General features: G+C 37.1%; 1 protein-coding gene across 4 annotated transcripts in view; it reads right to left on the reverse strand.

Annotated features, from left to right (window-relative positions):
• LOC148419908 (protocadherin-15-like) overlaps window positions 1-21,537 on the reverse strand; it is a 226,850-nt gene that overhangs the window by 165,695 nt on the left and 39,618 nt on the right. For 2 of the 4 annotated variants that reach the window (XM_088421420.1, XM_088421418.1), the window contains exon 1: window positions 15,087-15,349. The exons of the other annotated variants lie outside the window; for them this stretch is intronic. The gene's annotated coding sequence lies outside the window, so the exon portion shown is untranslated. Of the gene's footprint in view, window positions 1-15,086; window positions 15,350-21,537 lie in introns of those variants that run through there. 4 annotated transcript variants of the gene reach the window in all.

Here is a 21,537-nt window from a genome sequence, read left to right on the forward strand (position 1 = left end):
TGCACTTGGTTATTTTTTTCCTGTTTTAGACTAAGCTATAAACTTGTATAAATGCTGTAAAAATGCATTAAAATTTGACGAAATGTGCTTTATACTTTATCATGATAAAAAGGATACAGGTTTAGGTATACATTTAGGTTTAGATAATAATCTTTAGTGTCAGCATGTTGAGTTGGGAGGCAAAACCTTTTCTCTCCTGAGGATAAACTATAATTAAGAAGCACTAGATTACTCCATTGGTTACAGGCACTGTTTTTTTTTTTTTTGTCGCATCTGTATTTCATAATAATAATAAACGTGCCAGAGAAGTGTAAATGAGCAGTAAACGCCTACAATACATAGTATTCAGCATAATCTAAAGTAACACACATTTATAGCACATAATTCACAAGAAATTCTACAACGCAACCTACCGTGGTGACAGTCGGCCCAGCACTGGCTTGTTGTGTATGGGAAAGTTGCTATATGCCACTAGAATCTGTAGAGAGGCGTGTAATGAACCGCTGGGATGTCATTTCATGTTATTGCTACGATTACTATACCCACTGCGATTGTTTTGAAAAGCCGCGGGACGCGTTGTCCCAACGGGAGTGAAAGGATTAAGCGATAAGGCGATCTGTTTTAACAGCCAAAATAACTGCAACATCTCGTACGGTGAGAAAATTTTTGGTTATCCAAATAAGACAAATTTAGAAAACGTGCAGGTGCAAATGCGAATCTTTCAAGGGTTTTTATGGACTACTTATAGCAATTGCGAAAGGTCCAAATTCAAAACAAATAATGGGGTCATATGATATCCATGGGCATTCAACCGTAGAATTGGATGGATCAAACTGCGGGGAAATTTAAGAAACACTTCATCCACTTCAGTCTGGCCCCATGAGTACCCGAGAATTAAAAAAAAAAAACAAGGGACTAATTACATGGCTTTTGATAATTGCTTGCTAAACTGTGATAAGCATTCATACTGAATCACAGACCGCTGTTTCCAAACGCTAACGATAATGAAACCTTTGTTGCAGTGGAATAAAAATCAAACTGTCATGGAGTCTTTTTTTTTCGGTGGGGTAAACAACCTCCAGCTGTGTAAGCGACAGTCGCAGCAATAAAGCGTCTCATTTAAGTCGGAGGAGAAAAATCGCCATTTCCGAGAGGCCTGACGTCCTCATCAGTCTCGCAAGCAACATCCCACTGCCTTCTTAACGCAGGTAATAGAATACGGAAGCCGCATCAACAATCCGTTGTCATGAGAGTATTGGTGTCAGACTATCAAAGTGAGCATGTAACAAATGACCGAGGGCACTGAGGCACATAATAGCGGGGATGAGATACGCCCAAATCCGATATATACACTCCAATGACCCCGATGGCGAATAAATTCGGAATTTGAGCAAAACGCGTGGAAAAAAAAAACTGGAAGTGAAAAACCTCAACAACCTTTGCTTATTTATCATGGATGCTCATATGCACTTGGATGCACTTCGTGTAGCTAATTTCACTAGCACAATTAATATACGGTTAATCCATAATACGTATATATTCATCATCCATATTAGTTTATTTTCCTCACTATAAGGCGCACTGGATTATAAGTTGCACCCTCAATTTGTGACATATTTAAAACTTTTCCATATAAAAGGTGCACCGGATTATAAGGTGCACCCTTAATTAGAGACATATTTTAAAACTTGTCCATATATAAGGCGCACCATATTATAAGGCGCACCCTCAAGTAATGACATTCAAATTTTTTTCAATCACAATATAGTAATACTCAAAGTAATAACAATAATAACTAAAAAAACTCTAAACTCTCAATAGCATAATAGCTCAGTGTCAATATGAGCAACCTTGTTCAACTGTAAACACACAAAAGAAACAGGTAAAGCTTACTTAAAAGGTGCACCATCAGCTTTTTAAAAAAAAAAAAATCTGGCTTTTAGGTGCGCCTTATATTGCGGAAAATACGGTATATAAATATTAGAGGTGCAATGATTAATCAGCAACTACTCAAAGTTCAAATAAACAAATATTTTAAATATAAATTATAATTTATATTTAAATATATATATATATATATATATATATATATATATATATATATATATATATATATATATATATATATATCGTTACATATTATATTAATTTTCCATTAAATAGTAAATGAACAATGTGATCAATCATGATTAATTATGGAAAAAAAAAATTAACTAGTTAAAAATTGTAATCACTCGACAACACTAAAAATATACATTAATAAGTACATGGAAATGAATGTCTGGGCTCTTCAAAACAAAAAAAATATGTCTTCAGGATAGAATAATGAATGATTCAAGACAAAGCCAACTATTAATACTTGGGATGGCAGATCTCGATCGTGTAATTGGAAATTGGGCCCAATTTCAACTTTTTCGGCTAATCAGAATTATGGGGAAAATATCCAGGTTGGGAAAATTGATTTTTTTCCCCCCCCATTTCTAAGTGTAAGAAAACTACACAAGAAAACAACGGAAGTATGAAACACAGCAGTGTTTCCTGGTGACTTATAAATCAAGACAGATGTGATACCAGTTTTTGTAAAATAAATAAACAAAACATTTAAAATACAGTGTGGCTGATTTTTTTTTCCTGTCATTGATACATTGCCAAGCTATCAAATTGGGACTCATAACCTTAAAATAAGTTAACTTTAAAAATGTGATTGGGACGTCCCTAATGCCGTTAAAAACAATCTTTATTAATCATCAAACTTCATAATCATAAAGTAATGAGATGTCAACATGATTATATAAGGGGGACATTGACGCCGCAACGCAAACTGAAAGCCGATCTTTGCAGACAAGGCCGTAAAGTAACGGGAGACCATTCCGTGCGGCACGAAACTGAAACCCGAGCCGTCGACACGCAAACAAAACGCACAAGCGCCCCTGCGCGATTTAACAATCAACCTGCGAGCAGGATCAAACGTAAAGTCATTAAACCCAGTCGCAATTCATTACCTGCTGTGAGATATAATCGGCGGTAACGAGGGCGGCGCATTTGCAGCTCGTATACAGATCAAGATAACGTTCCCATCGGGGTGAGCGTCCAATCAAACGACAACCGCTAAAACTTGATACCTTCCGAACGATCTGATTGGCTGCGCAAAGTATAACGCATTGATATTAAGGGAGACGTGCTAATTCTATGGTTAATACACTCTCTGGGCACATGGTCAAAAACTACATTTATGCTCCTGAGACCCTGTGCGTCCACTGTAGTGGACATTTTTTGAATTTCTGCTACTGCTCAGTATAGGACATTGTGGAATTTCTCATTATGTGTTTGAGTGGGATGCATTTTCACTTTGCTGACATTATTTTGATCCCCTAGCCCAGGGGTCAGTAACCTTTAACATTCAAAGAGCCATTTTGACCCGGTTTCCACAGATATATATATATATATATATATATATATATATATATATATATATATATATATATATTAGTGCTGGGCAATAATATCGATACATTGCAATGCGAAATAACGCAATACGCGTAATGCAATACGACGTTCAGTTTTTTCCAATACATCCCGTATAGATTTTGAAACGCGTTCTTATTGTAATATTTCAGGCGGTATTTTTATCTTGAAATCAATCTGCTCCGGTGTAGCCTTGGTATCATTATTTTTGCCATGAAACATCATCAGAATTGAATGGGTAAACTTTGCTGAGACAGAATGGACACAAGAATGGACAAAAATGAAAGATGACTCGCAAGAGGAGAAGTCACTAAGTCGCTAAAACAAAGCAAAATGGCAGAAAAAGCCGACAAGAACATCTGATCTTTGAGTTTAATCAGTCACTTAACTTGTTTTGAGATTTGGTCTGAACACGGGTTGCATCTTCAATTATGTGGGTGTGCACACTTATGCAACTTCATTTCAGAGGTGTATTGTTTAGATTTACAAGGTAACAAATGTGCGAAGTCATTTAAAGCTGATTGACTTTCTGAAGACACTTGCATTCTGCTTTTTAACTAAGTGCGTGAATAACTAAAAAAAACTAAACCAAAGTAAGCACACGTCAAGAAAAGCCAACTAGAACATTATGCAATTATGAGAATTATGAGGGTGTGCAGTATGCACACATACAACTGCATTCTGTCAGTTTATTTTTACTTTCTTTCCCATTCATATTTTTTCCCATGATGTGCAGATTATATTTGAAAAAAAAAAAGGTTTCGAAATATATTTGTTCTCATTTTTCAGATCACAAAAACATGATATTCGAGCAGGGGTGTGTAGACTTTTGATATCGGCTGTATCTGATGTATGGAGAAGCAGAGTCATTATTTTTGCTGAGGCTATCTCTTATACATAAACCTCCATTATAGTGTGAAATAAAAAAGACATTTCATAGCCTCCAGTTTCCCGCAAGACGTCATTGCAATACAAGTGTCATATTTCCTTCTATTTTCTGTGCCGAATTGAAGTCGGCTCGGCAAACAGCGGAGCCCTCGTTTCATGTTTCCTCCTCCTCTGTAGTTCTACTTCAAACCATGAAAAAGTAAATCTATTTCCGTCTACACATACATTACATAAACAGGCGTGAAGCATTCGCCGCTTTCACATTCCCGACACAATAAATTGAGGAGCTCTGCGATGAAGTTACACTTTCGCTAGTTCCACTTGATGCTTTTAGAGAAAATAAAAACGCATAAATTCCGCCTTATTGTGATTTTGGGGGGAAAAAAGTATATATATACACATATATATATATATATATATATATATATATATATATATACACATATACACACATATATACATATATATATATATATATATATATATATATATATATATATATATATATATATATATATATATATACATATATGTGAGTGTGTGTGTGTGTGTGTAAGTTTATAATACAATAATTTTTATGGGAATTTTTATTACAATTAGCTAAACATCCATTTACAATAATACGTTTGAAAGAATGCAAGAATAAATGTAATATCTTAAGTTTGATTTTGAGAATGCAAGTGTAATATTTTACAATATGTACAAACATTGTAAAAAAACAAACAAAAAAAAAAACTAAGATTAAATGTAATATTTTACTTTAATGGACGTACCAACATGAGAATGCTTTTATGTCATATAAAAATGAGAAAAATGAGAAAAATGTAATGAGAAAAACTCGAAGTTTATGTATGTATTGCTGTATAAGGCGCACTGGATTATAAGGTACACTGCCAGCTTTTGACAAAACGGAATGCTTTTGAGTCCGCCATGGTGCGGAAAGTACGATATTTCTTCTGTAATAATAGCTCATTTTGAGAATAAAGTCACATAATTTACAACCTGCGCATAAGCATAATTTTTATAATAATCTAATACGACAATGAGGACAAAATAACTGTAATTTTCCGCCTTTGTATAATTTATTGCATTCACATTGGAAATGTGAAAATGTCAGGGTCAGCCTACTCATTTTCTCTTGAATAGCCTGCTTTCCTTCAGTGTAATATGGTAAGAACACCCCCCCCCCGACCCCCCCCCCCCCCCCAAAAAAAAAAAAAGCTGAATGACCAATTGCTAATGGGGTGCACGTTTGAGCTGACCTCTATGACCACCACCAGCTCGCCGTATCAAATAAATCATCCGGCCGCCTCACAAGTGAACAAAATATAAAAAATAAAAAAATCATCACATTCTGATTGGACTACAATGCAGCCTGGAAGGGAGCGATAAAAAAAGTGCAGCTCTTTTATCAGGATTTCGCAGAGCTGTGCAAACAAAGGTGCTGGATGACACAATTAATGAAGCCTGACTCCTGTGTGATATTTACATTGAAAAATGATATATTCATAGAATGAGCCTTATGGTATACAGCACGGACTAAAAATGGCAGTCTTTCTCAAATGGCGGGGGGTGTAATTGGACATTCGCAGCATTAGGTGGCAGAGGTGAGCAGTTTGTCAACAGTGATGGATTGCATTTTGCCGCCCGGTGACAAAAACATTTGAAAAAAGTGTCCTAAATGTGAACTAGACTTTCACCTCGTTGAAAGCAGCCAGCAAGACTGGGCAGGTCAATGTTTGTGTTGCATTTCAGAGCCATGGTTTCATGAATGGAAATTCATGTTACACAAAAGCTCGCTCAACACATTCGTTGTGCAGACCTAAAGTAATATTGCAAAGCAATGTTTGCAATTAGGAATTGAGAGACTTTTGTGTTATCCTACTTTTAAATATGATTTGAATGAATAAATCGCTTGCACACAGCAGGTACCAAAGAGCACATCGTAAAGTGGCTCTGATTAGCTCGTCGCCAGGAAATGCAATATAGAAGTTTTGAAATTCCCTTTAAAAAGGCATTATCTAGTAAATTAAGTTCAGCAAAATGGAAGTATATTTTAACACATGTTCACAGATTTCATCGTCATTCAAAATGTTTGTTGCTTGGGCGGGGTTGGATACCCGCCTCAGCGCTGAAAGTTATTCATTTTTAATCTCAAATATTGTATTTCTTACCAATTTCCATGTCTTATTATCTATTTTCTTTGCTGGTTCCTAGTCAGATATAAACGTGCTGGCCCACGAACATTTACTAGTCTCCTTTGCTTGTTCTTCATACGAATCCCCAAGAGAAATGAATTATGCTGTCTTGATTTGGCACCATATGAATAAAATGAAATTTCCCCGAAGCGGGAGGCCATGTCAGACAAGCGCTCAGCATTAACTAATGCAACTTTTGGATGGGACCGTCGCTCAATCGATGGCAGAAAGCGGAGACGCCCCTCCCCCATGCATCTCATTACGACCATTCCTTTCAACCTTGCATATGTTGCATTTTCCTGTCAATCTCATTTGCACACATCCACAACATTAAACTTAATTTGTTTCAAGAGCTCGGCTAAAATGGGATGCTAAAAATGGCTGCTATTAAACTAAAACTTAACCCTTGCTGGAAACTCAAATCTAGTAACTCTCAACCCTGACTTGATAACCTTATCTGTGTTTTAAACAGTGGTGGACCATCAGACAAGAACTTCTGTCATTATATATCCATTTGTTTAAGTTCATTCCAGTGTTGTCGTTTTAGGTTCCAGTTTTCATCCAATCAGAATTCAGCTAACTTGTGTCGCCAGGCGGTATGAAATCTGCCTGAGGCCTTTGGAATCTACAGTGCGGGCGCCTGTGCATTGTGAATGGGCACATATTAAATAGACAGTTACAATAGCCAATCAGATCACAAGTTGGCAACAGAATGGCCAGCTAGAAGGCCTCACTTGAATTTGACATGCGTATGCTTGGATGGGAGGTGCCTTGACCACGTGGGGGCAGTATAAGATAGAAAGCCAGTTATAATGTTCGTTAAGAAACATCAGTCATTCCACACAGAGGATAAAGAATACACACAGCCCATCTCAAGTCTGCGCTTGTGTAAAAATTCAACTTGCGTTTCTACTCTCACAACCTGTCTTGAGACCTTCACTCGAAACTTGATTGGTTTTTACCGCAGAGCGGTAGCTCCTCCAAGCTCATTAATCTTCTTTTTTTTTCAAAACACATTATGCTGATTACATTTTAGAGAAACCACACTTTTTTCCCCCCCAACACAATGACTCTTGTATTAACTGAGTGACTGAGACAAGACTGTCAAAAGAAAAGCTCCGCATGAGAAGGGCTGTATTAAAAAGGTGTCATTGAACTAAACGCTGCCAACTATCTTCTCGCACTGCACCACCCTCTTTGACTCGTTCCCATCCTGGCTCGCAGCTGTTCTACTGGCCCGGTACTAATGGATCCTATTTGCACATTTAATTCCATTAGGCGGCGCAGACTTACAATGTCTGATATGTGACAGTGAGCCGCTGATCTGAGAGACCTGCCCTTCTCCCTTTAGAGGGGGCCGCTCAGCGGGACACTTTCAAATTGGGCTGCTATTAACCCCTTTTGGGCTCACCGCCTAAGAAAAATACAAGCAAAAATGTTTTGGACAGTCAAAATGGATTTTTGACGTCGGAAGCCGTCGACGGCAGTGAACGAGTGAATAAGCAAAAAAACTTTTCAGTGATGTTGGGCTTGAAAAAACAAATAATCGAAATACATAGAATGTAAAAATAAAAAGTGCATCTAGATTTAGTACTTCAATTCCTGGTTCTGCTACTTCTGGTGTATCCACATTGGCCACCAGGGGGCAGTATACAAACCTTTATTGTGACAAGAAACCATTAGATTCTCAAAATTGTCCAAATGCTCATAATTTCACTCCCTCAACAACTAAAACAATTTATTACAAGGGCAATTGTTGAAATATTTGAACTACATTTATTTGATTTGAATAATTGCATTTGAAAGTATTTATAATAAAATTTAGTGTTTCAAATACTCTGTTGATGGAATGAAACTGATGTATTGGACTTCCATAAAATGGCTACTCAAGAAAAGAATTAAAAGAATTGAATTAAAATATTTGCAAGCATCTGCTATTACTCACAAAAACAAATACTTTTTTTTCTGATTTTTTGACATGGTATGGACCACAAAAAAAATGACCCGATATAAATAATTAACAATTATAAATAAATAACATAAAAAATTGTTTTTACACTGTCAATTCGAGGAAAAAAAAATGAACTAGGGAAGCGTATTAAAACGTTTTAAAAAATCATATTCGATCGTTATAACAGCCGTTTGCTGCAGCCCAATTGGAAACTCTTGACACCACAGCTAATTTTATTGTAAAACCCTGATCCTAGTAAGAAATTTCTTTAAAAATAAAAAATAAAAACATCGTAAAACTGGACTCCTAATTTGAGCGTTAACTGTTTCAGTGACGAGTGTTATGTAAAAGGCAACCCCTAGAGTGAGTAACATGACTTTCTTCCCCAATGTGGGCAATACTGCCACCCAATGGTCACAGTTCCTCACTACAATAGGCTTAATATTAAAATAAGCACTAGTCAGGGGTGTCAGCTACCCTCTCATGAAACAACGCATTTGACGAAAATTCCTGTCACACACAACGTAATAACGTATTTTAAAAGACGAGAATTCTCGTCCATGGCAATGAAAGTTAACCCTGGTTTCAAACCCTAATACGGCATCAAAATTTATGAATGAAACCCTAACCCTCTCTTCAAAGACCAAATTTTATCACTTGATAATGAAAGAGCAGAATGAAGGGAAAAAAAAAGAAAAGCATTTGAATAAATGAAATAAACTATTCGACTTGCTTTTCTTCCTCCTCGTGCTTCAATATCCACTTGGGACAAAATCATTTCAAGCATCGCTACCCGCAAGACTCCTTTCAAATAACATTGAAATTCTCTGCCGGAGGTGTCCATTGTACATCAGGTCATATTTGCTGAATTCTAAGTACGCGTTTAAAGGCGTTGCACTCCGTAAAAGTCCATTTTTTTTAGAACGACATATGTTTATCACTCTCGCAGGGTGAAGGAGTACGTATACTTTTTCAAGAATTGCGGACTTTAAAATCACACAATTTTTCAGTGATATTTTTCGAATTTTTTTTTACTGCATTACAGTATGCAAGTAGTCAAGGAAAAGGAAATTTGACTATTTTAAAAAGGTTTTTTTTGTAAAATAAAAATATTGTATTTTTTAGACGACAAGGTGCTACAGACTTCAAAGTCGCAGCAGTAAAATATGCACCTTAAAAAAGAAGAAAAAATATGGAAAAAAAACATACTTTAAAGTCATCTCTTTTTTTTAAATATACTGTCTTTGGAGTGTTTTTTTTATGGACAAATATTTATTTATGATTATTTCTGAGAACAGGTCTGACACATTATGTTATTTGTTTGTGGACAAATATTTAATAATTAATGATTGATTTTTTTAAATTTTATTTTCATTTATTTATTTTTAAATGCCAAACCAGAACGATTTATTTTTAATATTTTTCTGTGAATATATATATATATATATATATATATATATATATATATATTTATATATATATTAGAACAGGTCTGACACTTTATATTGATTCTTTTTTTGTAACAAAGTATTTATTAACAATTAAGTTATTTCTTTTTGATAACAGATTTCTTCTGTGATCCACAAATGGAGACTTGGGGTTGAATATATTTTTATGGATCAATACAAATGTTTGAAAAGGTCCAGCGTTTCATAAATCAGACACTGATAGTTTTTTCTTTTGTTTTTTTTTACCCCAAAATACTTTGCACTGGTTAAGGGGTACCTGGCCGAAAAATATTTCACAGGGTGCACATAAATCGTCCATAAGCAATGTTGCTGTCCGCTACTGGCGAACGTAAAGCAGACTGCAGGACATTTGCATTTCAATATTGTAAATTATTTAAAAGGCATGGGATGCCGTCTCGTTCTCCTTGAAGCGCGACCGGCAAGTGACATGATTAGTTTTTTTTTCTTTTTTAACTATTTACCAGGCGCTCCTCTTCCTCCATCTTTGGGTCTAAACAAGCCACTCCATTACTGCCCCATCTATAATGTATCCCCTCTGGTTCACTTAGGTTACCAAAGCACCTCTTTAATTCACCCTGTTCAGGCTCAAATTGAAGACGCCCCGAGCTTCCCATCTTACCGTCGTGATAAAGAGGACAATCTGCCTTTATTTTCCGCTTCGGAAGTTCATAAGAGGTGTAAAAAAAAAAACAACGAAAACTTCACCTCAATCATGCGGAATGTATGGGGAAACTGGATTCAATATCAGTTTTATGTAATGGACACTTACATGGAAAAAAAAATAAATGAAAACCATCTCAAGACATAAAACGTGTTAGTATACATACAAACCTTTACAATATGTTGAAATCCGAATTTTAACGGACACTTTGACATTTATCCTGGACATTAATCCTGGACATACATATCAAATGGGAATGGTTACTGTGGAACAAAACACATGCTAATTTGAAGCTAAGCATGATTGGCTGGGAACCCTCATTTTGAAAGTTTAACTGACTTGAAATCCCTAATTTGGAATATTAAATATTTATTGATATCCACCTCGGCTCTAAAGCTGAGGTTTAAACTTCACTCATTTGTGCTTTGTTTGGCTTGATCTTTGATTTTTTGGCGCCACCTCTGGCCACTGTTGATTTTACATTTTGTAGTGAGGAAGGACAGTGTGGCTTCACTTGAGAGCAATCTGGCCCACAAGTGTCTGTAAATTGTACTTTCCTTGTGAGAATGTTGTCATTTATGATGCCTAAAATTGATTTTTTGTTTATACGATAACAAGTTGTAGCAGCGGATAACATGCTAGCTAATATTAGTTCTTGTCTTCAGCAAGTTATATCGTGCTGCCTTGTATGCCTTTTAACTCGTTTGCATTTTCGTGCCAGGTATTTCCCTTTGGTACATGTTAGCATATGCAAAGGTTTTGCATTGATAAGTACTTATTTGCATCTAATTAACGTTTTGTATTGAAATGAATCGCGTTTGTATTTCAGTTATATGATTGATTCAAGTATCGATACAATTTGTGTGCATTTTTGTACATTTTGAAGTGTTGACAAAAAAAGGTCGGTAACCCCTGCTCTAAATTAGAACAAATTACGGCCAGAGGGCATAATTGAGCTTTTAATAGGTCCACCAAATTTGAAGAAATTATCATTTAGGAGCAGAGTGATAATGTTAATATCTTCAAGGTTAACGGAACAATCAGTGTGTTAAAATAGGAGCTGCAAACATATACAACTCAGCGCTAGCGTCTACATGAGTTGTAATAGGACTTAGGGCTTTGAATATAATTGGCAGGGTACCAGCCATTCAAATAAACATTTTAATTGGCAAGCACAGCAGGAACATATGCTGATTAGAAAATGATTACCTGGTAGACAAAAGCGAAGTGTTCCCGTTGGACGCAGCGCATGCTAATTAGAAGCTATCCCTAAACGTGCTGTTGAGGTGCAGAGCATCCAATCAAAAGGCAAGAAACAGGACATTCCAATCCGTGTGAAAAAGCAGCACATCCACAGCAAGTGGGGGAATCGTATGCTCATAAAAAGTCGATAGAAGTTAATAAGACGCAGGGATCAATGTCCAATTAGGGAAAGGGGATAATTCGGACATCAAGCATGAGCCACCTGTTGAACGCATGTGGGGAGCGTTGGTTTTCAGAATGGGATCACTCGCTCAGTAAAGACAATAAACTCAATAAAAACATTTTTTTATATATATTTTTATGGAAGTAGAATTATCCAAAAGCGCTTTCTTTTTTTTAAAACATGAAGGTGGAGCTGGGGACAAATTTTGACCAAGTCGGGTAAAACAGCTTTGAAAATAGACCAAAAAATACCTGACACAAAGCTCTGCCGAAACAATGTTTCTTACAGATACATGCATTATTAAACTGGATATTAATTAAAGTGTTTTTCTTTTGATTGCATTATCCAAGAATATAACCTGTCACTGGTTACAATCTACTGTATAAGTAGCTTGATATTAAATGTTCGAATTAGCTAGTAGAGGGCAGTCAAGCATGAATCATGACCAATCTACTTGTCAAGAAGAAGATAACAGGAAGTTATTGACCTCATTGGATATAATAGGCTCTACTATTAAATTTAATGGAATCATGTTGAAGGATAGTCAGTAAGTGACATTCAAGACACTATGACATGTGTAAGGGTTAGGTTTAGGGGTGGATTCCCTTAGAAATTGTTTACTCCCCTTCCCTTCGTCGATTCCTCTCACGTGTCAAACAAGTGATGTCACATGCGAGAAAAAAAAAAAAATCTTCCCTTGTCGTATTTATCGGTTATTTCGGTTATTTTATCAGTTATTTCGGTTAATTGTGGAGCATTGGCTCTGCTCCATTGTACCGTTTCAGACTATAACACAACAAGTTGCTTTTCTATGACATTATCCTTGTGCCATCCAGCCATGACCAATCAATCCAGCCGCTACACTAATGTAACAGTTGGATTGAGCCTAAATCGATTAGTCATGTCTGTGGATTGAGACGCGGGTGTAACGAATGCCAGCTCGCACTGTGCAAAAGTGCATTACGCCAAATCTCACCTCCTTGAAAAGTATGTCGAAAACACGGCCACTTGAAATCAAATCTAATCAACAAAAGTCCCGTTCACATTAATCAGTCAGCATTTCATCAAAAAACAAAGAACAATACAAGCACGTATTTGCAAGTACTTTAAAAAAAATCCGGCTTTACTACTTCACCGAGAGAACAAGGCCACCAGTAAGAGAGCACCATGAGTGTCATCATCAAAAAAACATCACCCCCAAAGGATTACAGGCAATCGCCGACGGTCTTGAATTTCCTGTTTCCACACTTCATAGTGTTATCATGAAGTGTCAGACCTAAACCTGCTAAGATGCTTCCCCGACACATGCAGGGGAAAAACTCTGAAGCAGGAATGCTCGGTGTGGGTTATGGCAATAAAAAAAAAAGACGGGGACAGCGGGGAGGGGGTGGATGGGGCATGAAAGACATGTTAAGTTCAAGCTGATGTGGAATAATCGGAAGTGAAGCATGTGCTAAAACATCCACGCTAAATAGATAGTCCGGTAAATTTGAGTAAGGGGGAGGAGTTATTTTCAGGATGTCGTAAGCTTGGGTATGTAGCCCATGTCTAAACTGCTAAAATTTATGGTAGACTGGCTATATCCTCCTGAGACCCATCCTAATTGATTTGTGTCCACTCGAGTGGACATTTACATATGTGGTATATCATTTGACTCAATGGAGCTACTCAATTAAGTCCTAGTGTACTCAGTTGAGGACATCCTAGCTTTTTCACTGTCTCGTATTTGGGAAGTTTGCAATTCCCTTTGCTGTCTCGTTGAGACAAAACAGACACAGAAGGTGACACAAATGACCACATTTGCATGTGTGTTGCTCTCCAAGCAAGACAATTGTTTTTGCAACTTCAGCTAAACTCTTGGTGTGCTTGGTGTACATCACAAACTTAGCTGTTCACAGGTGATTTAGGATGCGAGCTAAAATCTGCTGATCTCTGGTGAATTGTAGAGGATTAAAAAAATATATGCCGGTGAGTATTAATGCATTATCTACACATGATGTTCAGGACAATATGACTAAGGTAAATAAATAACATGGAACAGAAAGCTAATTTGAATTTATATCAATATAAATATGTGCATCATTTCATTAAGGTGAAGGCTGTATTACATTTTTTAACCGTTTACCATTACCATTTACCATTTTTTTAATTCAATGCAAACGTGCATTGATGATTATGGCTGTCCTTTTCCCACATGCCATGGCATTACATTACGTATACGCGTACAAAAAATGTCATTTTATTAAGTAGTCACCATACTGTACAGTTTATTAAGCCTTTATGATGGCAGCTTTCCATTTAGACATTTGCAGTAGGTTTAAAATACTTTATACCTCCACTCTATTTCCCCCCACACAGCTGCGAGATTGACTGCAAATACGACAGAACCACTTAGCGGCATCCGTTCATGTTCTGGAATTCCATAAATGAGGCGTCTACCGCCGTTTGACCTTTTCCGTTTTTTTTTTTTTCAAAAGTGAGGTACCTCGTTACGCCGCTTGTAATATCCTATGCGAGCCCGTGAAAGAAACTGAAGTAATTAAGTTTTGGAGTAGACCCGTAATCGTCTACCTCCCGCGGCACGGGCTGAAATGATAAAACTAAGCTCTTATTGATATGCATATGAAGCACATAAGTGAGTAAACCAATAAAGGAACGCAGCTGCTCGGCCTCCGGAGACAAATTGACCCCGAGAGACGCTCAGTCATCAGCTTCCCGCCTTTCCAATAAAACGCTAGGCGCAGAAGAGAAATGCGGTGAAACCTTGGCGGTATTAAGAGGAGCATATAGAGTGATGCGCCGTCAATGGGATATAATCCTCGGGTAATCTGGCATCAATGCCGATGCACTCGTATAGTGTTTCCCTTAAGAGATTGGTGGCAAAGGTGAGGGCGGCGCTGCGGGGAGAGTGTATCCTGCTAAATGGGCGGGGGTCATATTTGACACATGGGAAAGACAGCCAATAGAAGCTGTTTACATGCCACGCTACAGACGATCAATACGAATCCGGAGATGAGAGGGGTCTTACCATGCTTTGGAGAATTTGGGAAAATCCTTGGTTAGAAGGACGCGGGAGAAAAGTGGGAGTCCCTTCATTAGCTCGCGGCTATCCCGGTGTCCTCAGAGAAAGGGTTGCATGCGAGGCTACCATAAACAGACTACAACAAAATCTCTCTGTGTCTCTTCCTCTCTGTGGTCATGACGTGTAAAGAAGGTAATCTTATTACGCCGGTCAGTAAAGGTGAGCCGAGCTAAAGCGCCGGAGCCCCTCCTCCGCTTACTGCATATCTGCTAGATATGCAAATTTAGGTTGGAGATGATTGGTTATCAAAAGTGGGGTTCACGGACCTATGGTGGGGGTCGGCGACCTTTAACATTCAAAAGGGCCATTTTGACCCGGTTTCCACGAATAAGACAACACTGGGAGGCGCAAACACGTTATTAAATCTGAAATGAAGATCTTATATGTCTTGATAAGATGTTAATATGCTAATATATATTGCCGATTATTGTCCGGGGCGATTATCGGGGCCGATATTTGGAAATTCGACGTATATTGGTATCTGCCTTTTTTTTTTCCTTTTTTTAAGTCCAAAAGGCCCATATGAAGAAATCAACGTAAATCTGTTGCCTTTAAAGGGATAGAGTGTAAGATTTAAAGCGTTTTTCATTACGGACAGCAGGGGGTGCACAGGTGCTGCATTTACCTTTGTCCCTAGCTATAACAAACATGGCCGCCTCCGGATGAGTGCCACCCGCTATTGTAATATAATTTAATGATAACCAGACCTGTGATTATATTTAAAACATACTGTTGGTCATTAAGAACACATTCATTTATTCCTTTTTAATGAAAAACGGTTTAAATTTTACACACTGTCCCTTTAAGGCTGATTCAACGGGCTGATTTTTGTTTCAAATAATGCAAAGAAAATGGTTTCGATGTTGTTAAATGATTGTTGCGCTTCAATGGATGATTATTGTTTTGTTTGTGTAAAGGAAAAGTTTTCCCGATAGAAGTATTTCCGGTTTCGCCGATGACGCATTTCCGTTTTCAGTTTTGCAGACGGCCGAGTTTAGGATTTAGGCAAAAATCAGAAAATATTCTGGAAAACCAATATGTGGTTTTATGATTTTTTATGATTGGGTCATTTTTTTTGTGGGTTTCTTTATTTTTGAAGCTTCAAGGACACACGTCTTAACAGAGCAGTCTCGTGGACTGTTAGTTTGAAAGAGAAGATTCTTAAGGCTATGGAGGGAGGAACCACAATAATATACTGTACAGTATGTCCTAGTTGAATTTACTTATTTGTCAAGGTTGTCTCATTCTAGCTACACGGAGAGTCCATATGTATGTTAAGTGAAAGGTTCTTTGTTCAAACAAAACTATGTGGTGACGGAATAAGTAAATGCTGTGCCAAATATTTATTTTCCATTATAAAGTCTTTGCCGTATCGATATGAAAAAAAGACTCTATGCCTCTTTGAACGTCAATATCTTTTTAATGTTTGCCAAATTTTGACTGTTCCTGCAAATATTTTTACTCGTTGCACCTCGTCCATTTTTACTGGGCTCACTGACAGCTATAGAAGTCAAAGTTCCATTTTAACTGAGCTGGCAGTGAACCGCTGGAAGTGTATTGGGAGTTTATTGCCTATTATTCTGCAAATATACCACATTTTTCGGACTATAAGGCAAGAAGAAATGAATAGAAAATTAGAACTATAGAAGGCACATCATGCCTTCAACACAGACTGAACAAGTCTGCATATGTAGGAATAAGAGCACAGAAAAATATTCAACTTAAAGTGTCCTCTTTTGGGATCATAGTAGAGATAGGTTAACTTGACAGGTAACGAGAGGTGGCTCATGACAAGCTGGGTCCAAGCATTCTAGTTTTTTGGGAGAACCTGGCTTTTACAATAATGAAATTGAATAACCTACTGAACATAAAACTTGTTTTATGAACCTAAATTTTCCTGAAACAATTAATTACTTCAATAATTATTTTTAAAAGGATTTTTGCATGTATGTTTGTTTTATTTAAAATCCCGAGTACCACCTGAATTTCCTTGAAGTTACCTATGGATACTAGTACTTCCATTTGAATGAAAATATCAAAATTTCACCCTAAAATTAAGTTTTGTATATTCAGGTGGATCCTATAGTTGGGGGATTACGGTAATTAAAAAAAGTACTCAAATGAAACAATAATAGAAACTAGTTAGATAACATGCATAGTTAGATAACTGTCACTTATTGAAGGTACTGTAAATATCAGCCTAACAACAAAACGGGACATCCAAAATTCAGTACTGTTTTAGCTTCACTCCATTAGTCGCATCTTTCTGAGGCAGCTGGTCCAAACGAGAAAAAATAACACGGCGGGAAGCAGTTAGCGGTGATTCACCTGCGACTTGGCAACAATCACTTACTTGTTGCACCAGCCTCTGCCCAGCTTAACCAACAACAACAAAATCCCCCATCGATAGCCTCTGATTAGCCGCCGCGCTGAATAAATCCCGAGGAAAAATGTAGCCGGCTGCTACGCTCGATAAAACAACTTTGGCACTCCCGAGAGTCGGCTGGAAGTGCGAAAAGCACAAGAGAAAAGCAAACGACATTCACTTTCCGCAGCGTAATTTGCAGGGAAAGCCCGCTCAATGAGCTAAATGGTCGTTACTAAATTTTATGCATGAGATATGAAAGGTGCTCGACAGAAGTAACAAAAAGAACAGCTAAGCAAGGCCGTCCGATGATTTGTTAGCATTGTGGGTTTTCAAACAAAGAAACTGAGCTTCTGAGAAACTGTACGCTCTATTAATGCCATGTCGGAATCACGTGTTATAGAAAGTGGAATTTTATGTTTTATACCAATAGACGGGCCTCTAAAGTGACTTTGCACCAAGCAGGTGTAAAATTAAACAGCACTAACTCAAATTGTAAATAATTTGACTTTTTTTTTTTTTTTTGTATTTTGAACTTAACTCATTCAATGCCAGGGACATATTTTCACGTTTTTATGAGTCCGAGCATCAAATCCCAGATATTTAAGTATTGAAACCATACTGAAGTAAAAAAAATTACATGAAAAAAAATGAAGCCTACTTAGAACCAAAAATATTTACTTTTTAGCAAATTTCAATCTATTAGCAGTCAAAATGTCATTTTCGGTCATTAAAAACCGAATTTATTCAATTTTCTTTTCATAAAGGGTCTCAATTAACAGCTAGCATTGGAATAGGAATCAGGAGAGAAACTCAACGCCATTTCACATTGGTAAATAATATATCAGGGTGAGAAAAGCAGAAGATTTTGTCATGCAAACATGAGGGAAACATTGCCCCCTGGCGGTAGGATGACAAAGTGCTTGATTTAACATGCTTTTTAAACATTTATGTCGCCAAGGATCATCTTACGATTATAATTCGATTAATTGTGCAGCTCTAATATCAACTATACATTGTGATATCATTTGTCTATTTTGTTTGAACGCAATGCTGAACTAAACGGAAAACTGGAAGCGGAAACCTTTTGTTAGCTCCCTCAACACTCAATTCAGTTCAAATCCTACGATCTGGTGTGAGGGGAAAATTCTCGCAGGATTGATGCCTTGGTCTCATTTGAGACTCGTTCAGTTTGCGGTGACGGCGCTTCCGTTTGAGCCGACGGTGCAATAAACCATCCACAGACCAGTTCGTGGCAGCGCCGTCTCACACAGATAAGCGGAAAATGCTCACAATTTCGCAGCTGCCTTTTGATATCTCTCCGCGCTGTCACTTTAAGATGCAATCATACCGTATGTTCTCCACAGCCTTAACAAAGCAGTCCCAATGACGCCACAAGCCCCGTGAGATGAGAAGAAAAAAAAAATAAAAGTCAGCTCCAACATTGTTTTCTGCTTGGGACGAATTGATTCTTGTTGGAAGTGTCATTTCCCAGGGGGGTGCATCAAGCGAGTCAACCCCGATTTCCGAAGTGCCTGCGAGCTGCCTCTCAGCTATCCCATGGGAACTTGTGACAAGGTATGCACGTACAGATGAAGCCGTGCAAAATACAGTAGCTGGTGAGCATTTTAATTATATAACGGAAATGTATACAACGGTGGTAATTGCGGTATCGGCTATCGCAGTTGCCATGGACAGAACACAAAAAAACGACTTGAAAAAATCGGTGATACTCTATAAAATACAACCAAATTGATGGAGTCAAGTAACGTATTTTTCGCACTATAAGGCACACCGGATTATAAGGCGCACCATCAACTAATGGAATATTTTTAAAACTTTTCCGTATATAAGGCGCACCGGATTATAAGGCGCACCCTCAATTAATGACATATTTTAAAAACTTTTCCGTATATAAGGCGCACCGGATTATAAGGCGCGCCCTCAATTAATGACATATATTAAAACTTATTCAATCACAATATAGTAATACTCAAAGTAATAACAATAACTCAAATAATAACTAGGCGCACCCGATTAAAAGGCGCACCATCAGCTGTTTGAAAAAATTAAGGCTTTTAGGTCCGCCTTATCGTGCGTAAAATACGGTAATTGCTTCGGTTAGCAAAATTACCTGATCAATAGTCACTTTTTTCCGTATCAGTCACAAGTTCATAATGTTCAATTACCGTAATTCCTAAAAATATAAGGCACGCTTTATTCCTCCCAAGGACGAAGGCTCAAAGTACACAGTAGATGCAGCCTATAAGCAGAAATTTAAATATTAGAAAGGTTTTCAAGAACATTTTAAGGAAGACTGCATCTGTCCTGCATACTAAGTCCTAACATACTTTTCTACTTCTCCAGACCTCCTAATACAATACTCTCATCATACAACACTGGAACTATAGTTATTTACATAGCATAATTTACAAATTAAAAAAAAAAATTGAAGAATTAACAAAGATGAGATTTTTTTTCTGCTTTTCTATTGTTTTACATTGTCACCTAACTCTGTGCATCGTACTTTTTAAAGTGTGTCTTTTATTTGTTTGTTTTTCAAAAGTTTCAAGCTCATATCAGGACTTCATTCACATAACTCGGAAGACCAAACCAATTTTCTTCTGGCATCCGTGAAACAACTCAGCTCAGCACCAATCTAATAAATGAATAGCTCCTCTTTTGCAGCGACACCAGTTTAGTAAGAGGCACACAAATGAAAATACACGTGGCTTGTGTCTCTCGCGTCAACAGATTGGTCCAAACACAGTGAGAGACAGCATCTGACTCGCTCAGCTTATTTCAATTAATCATTGCTTCTTCTTTCAAGCAGGAAAGAGTCAGATGGCCCAGGCGGGATAGACACATTTACCAGGAAGTAACTATGAGATGTCTGTTTTGTTTTTGTTTTTATTTTTTAATTTGTTGAGACAAAAGTCCAACAAGACATACCGGAGAATGTGCTGCATATCAAGCTACTGTATTATAATAAAACAGACAAGTGTTGTGAGAAACCAAGCCAATGCGCCATAACTAGTAATTTTACGACACCAACGCCACTGGTGCGCTTTTATTTTGAAAATCTTCCCGGAAGCATGGTCATGACAACGGTTTACTTGATAATCGTGCATGAGCAGCTCTCAATGTTTGTTTGTTTTTTTTTATTGACCATTTTTTGGCTGGGGGATTTTACGTGGAAACGCTAAAGTCGGGGGTCTATTTGAAATCAAGTTTTTGGAAAATTCACCCAGTAAAACTTAAACTCGAGATCAACTGATAATAGAAAAAGTTATTTTAAATTTTATTCAGAAACTCTAGATAGTGTATCATCATTAAACATAAAATTATACAGCGTTTTGCAAAGGAGACGCCCTAACACCATTCAGCAATAAGTTGATTCATGTTCCAATTCATTTGCTCTTAATTTGAGAAGAAAAATAAACTGTTCCTGTCAAAGATTTACGTTATATTTGCTGATAACTTGCAGAAACACTGTTGAAATCTCATGTACCCCTGAAGCGCCTTCAAATACCTCTGAAAAATAAACTGTTCATGATTAGCTGTCCTTTTTTTTTTTATTATTATTATTGTAGATTTATTGGTATTGCTCCGTGAATGTGTTCTCAAAATGAACCTAACTTTACAGCGTTTTGAATCTTGATAAGAAAATTGTAGAAAAGGTCATTTACTGTCGTAGTTAAATTCAAAAAGTAGACTTCATGTTATTTAGATTCATGAAACTAGTAATTCTGATTGTTTATGTATGATAATGATTTCTCCAGATGGTCAAGTGTGGGTTTTGATTAGTCGTTAACGACAAATAAAAATAACGTCGAAATATTTCACCATGTGTATCGTTGAGCTTTTTTTTTTTTTTTTTTTTTTAACTACAATTATAAAATTGAGTTTTTCATTTTACAAGAATCCATTAAATCCATCTGCATCTCCCTAAATAGGAGGAAATTTGCTCAAGGGTCATTCCCTCTTACCAATTGTTTCAGGTCGAAATTATGCTTGGCCTAATCCATACCA

The sequence above is a fragment of the Hippichthys cyanospilos genome, chromosome 8 (assembly GCF_059441005.1).
Source record: "Hippichthys cyanospilos isolate Australia breed blue-spotted pipefish chromosome 8, RoL_Hcya_1.0, whole genome shotgun sequence".
NCBI lineage: Eukaryota > Metazoa > Chordata > Actinopteri > Syngnathiformes > Syngnathidae > Hippichthys > Hippichthys cyanospilos.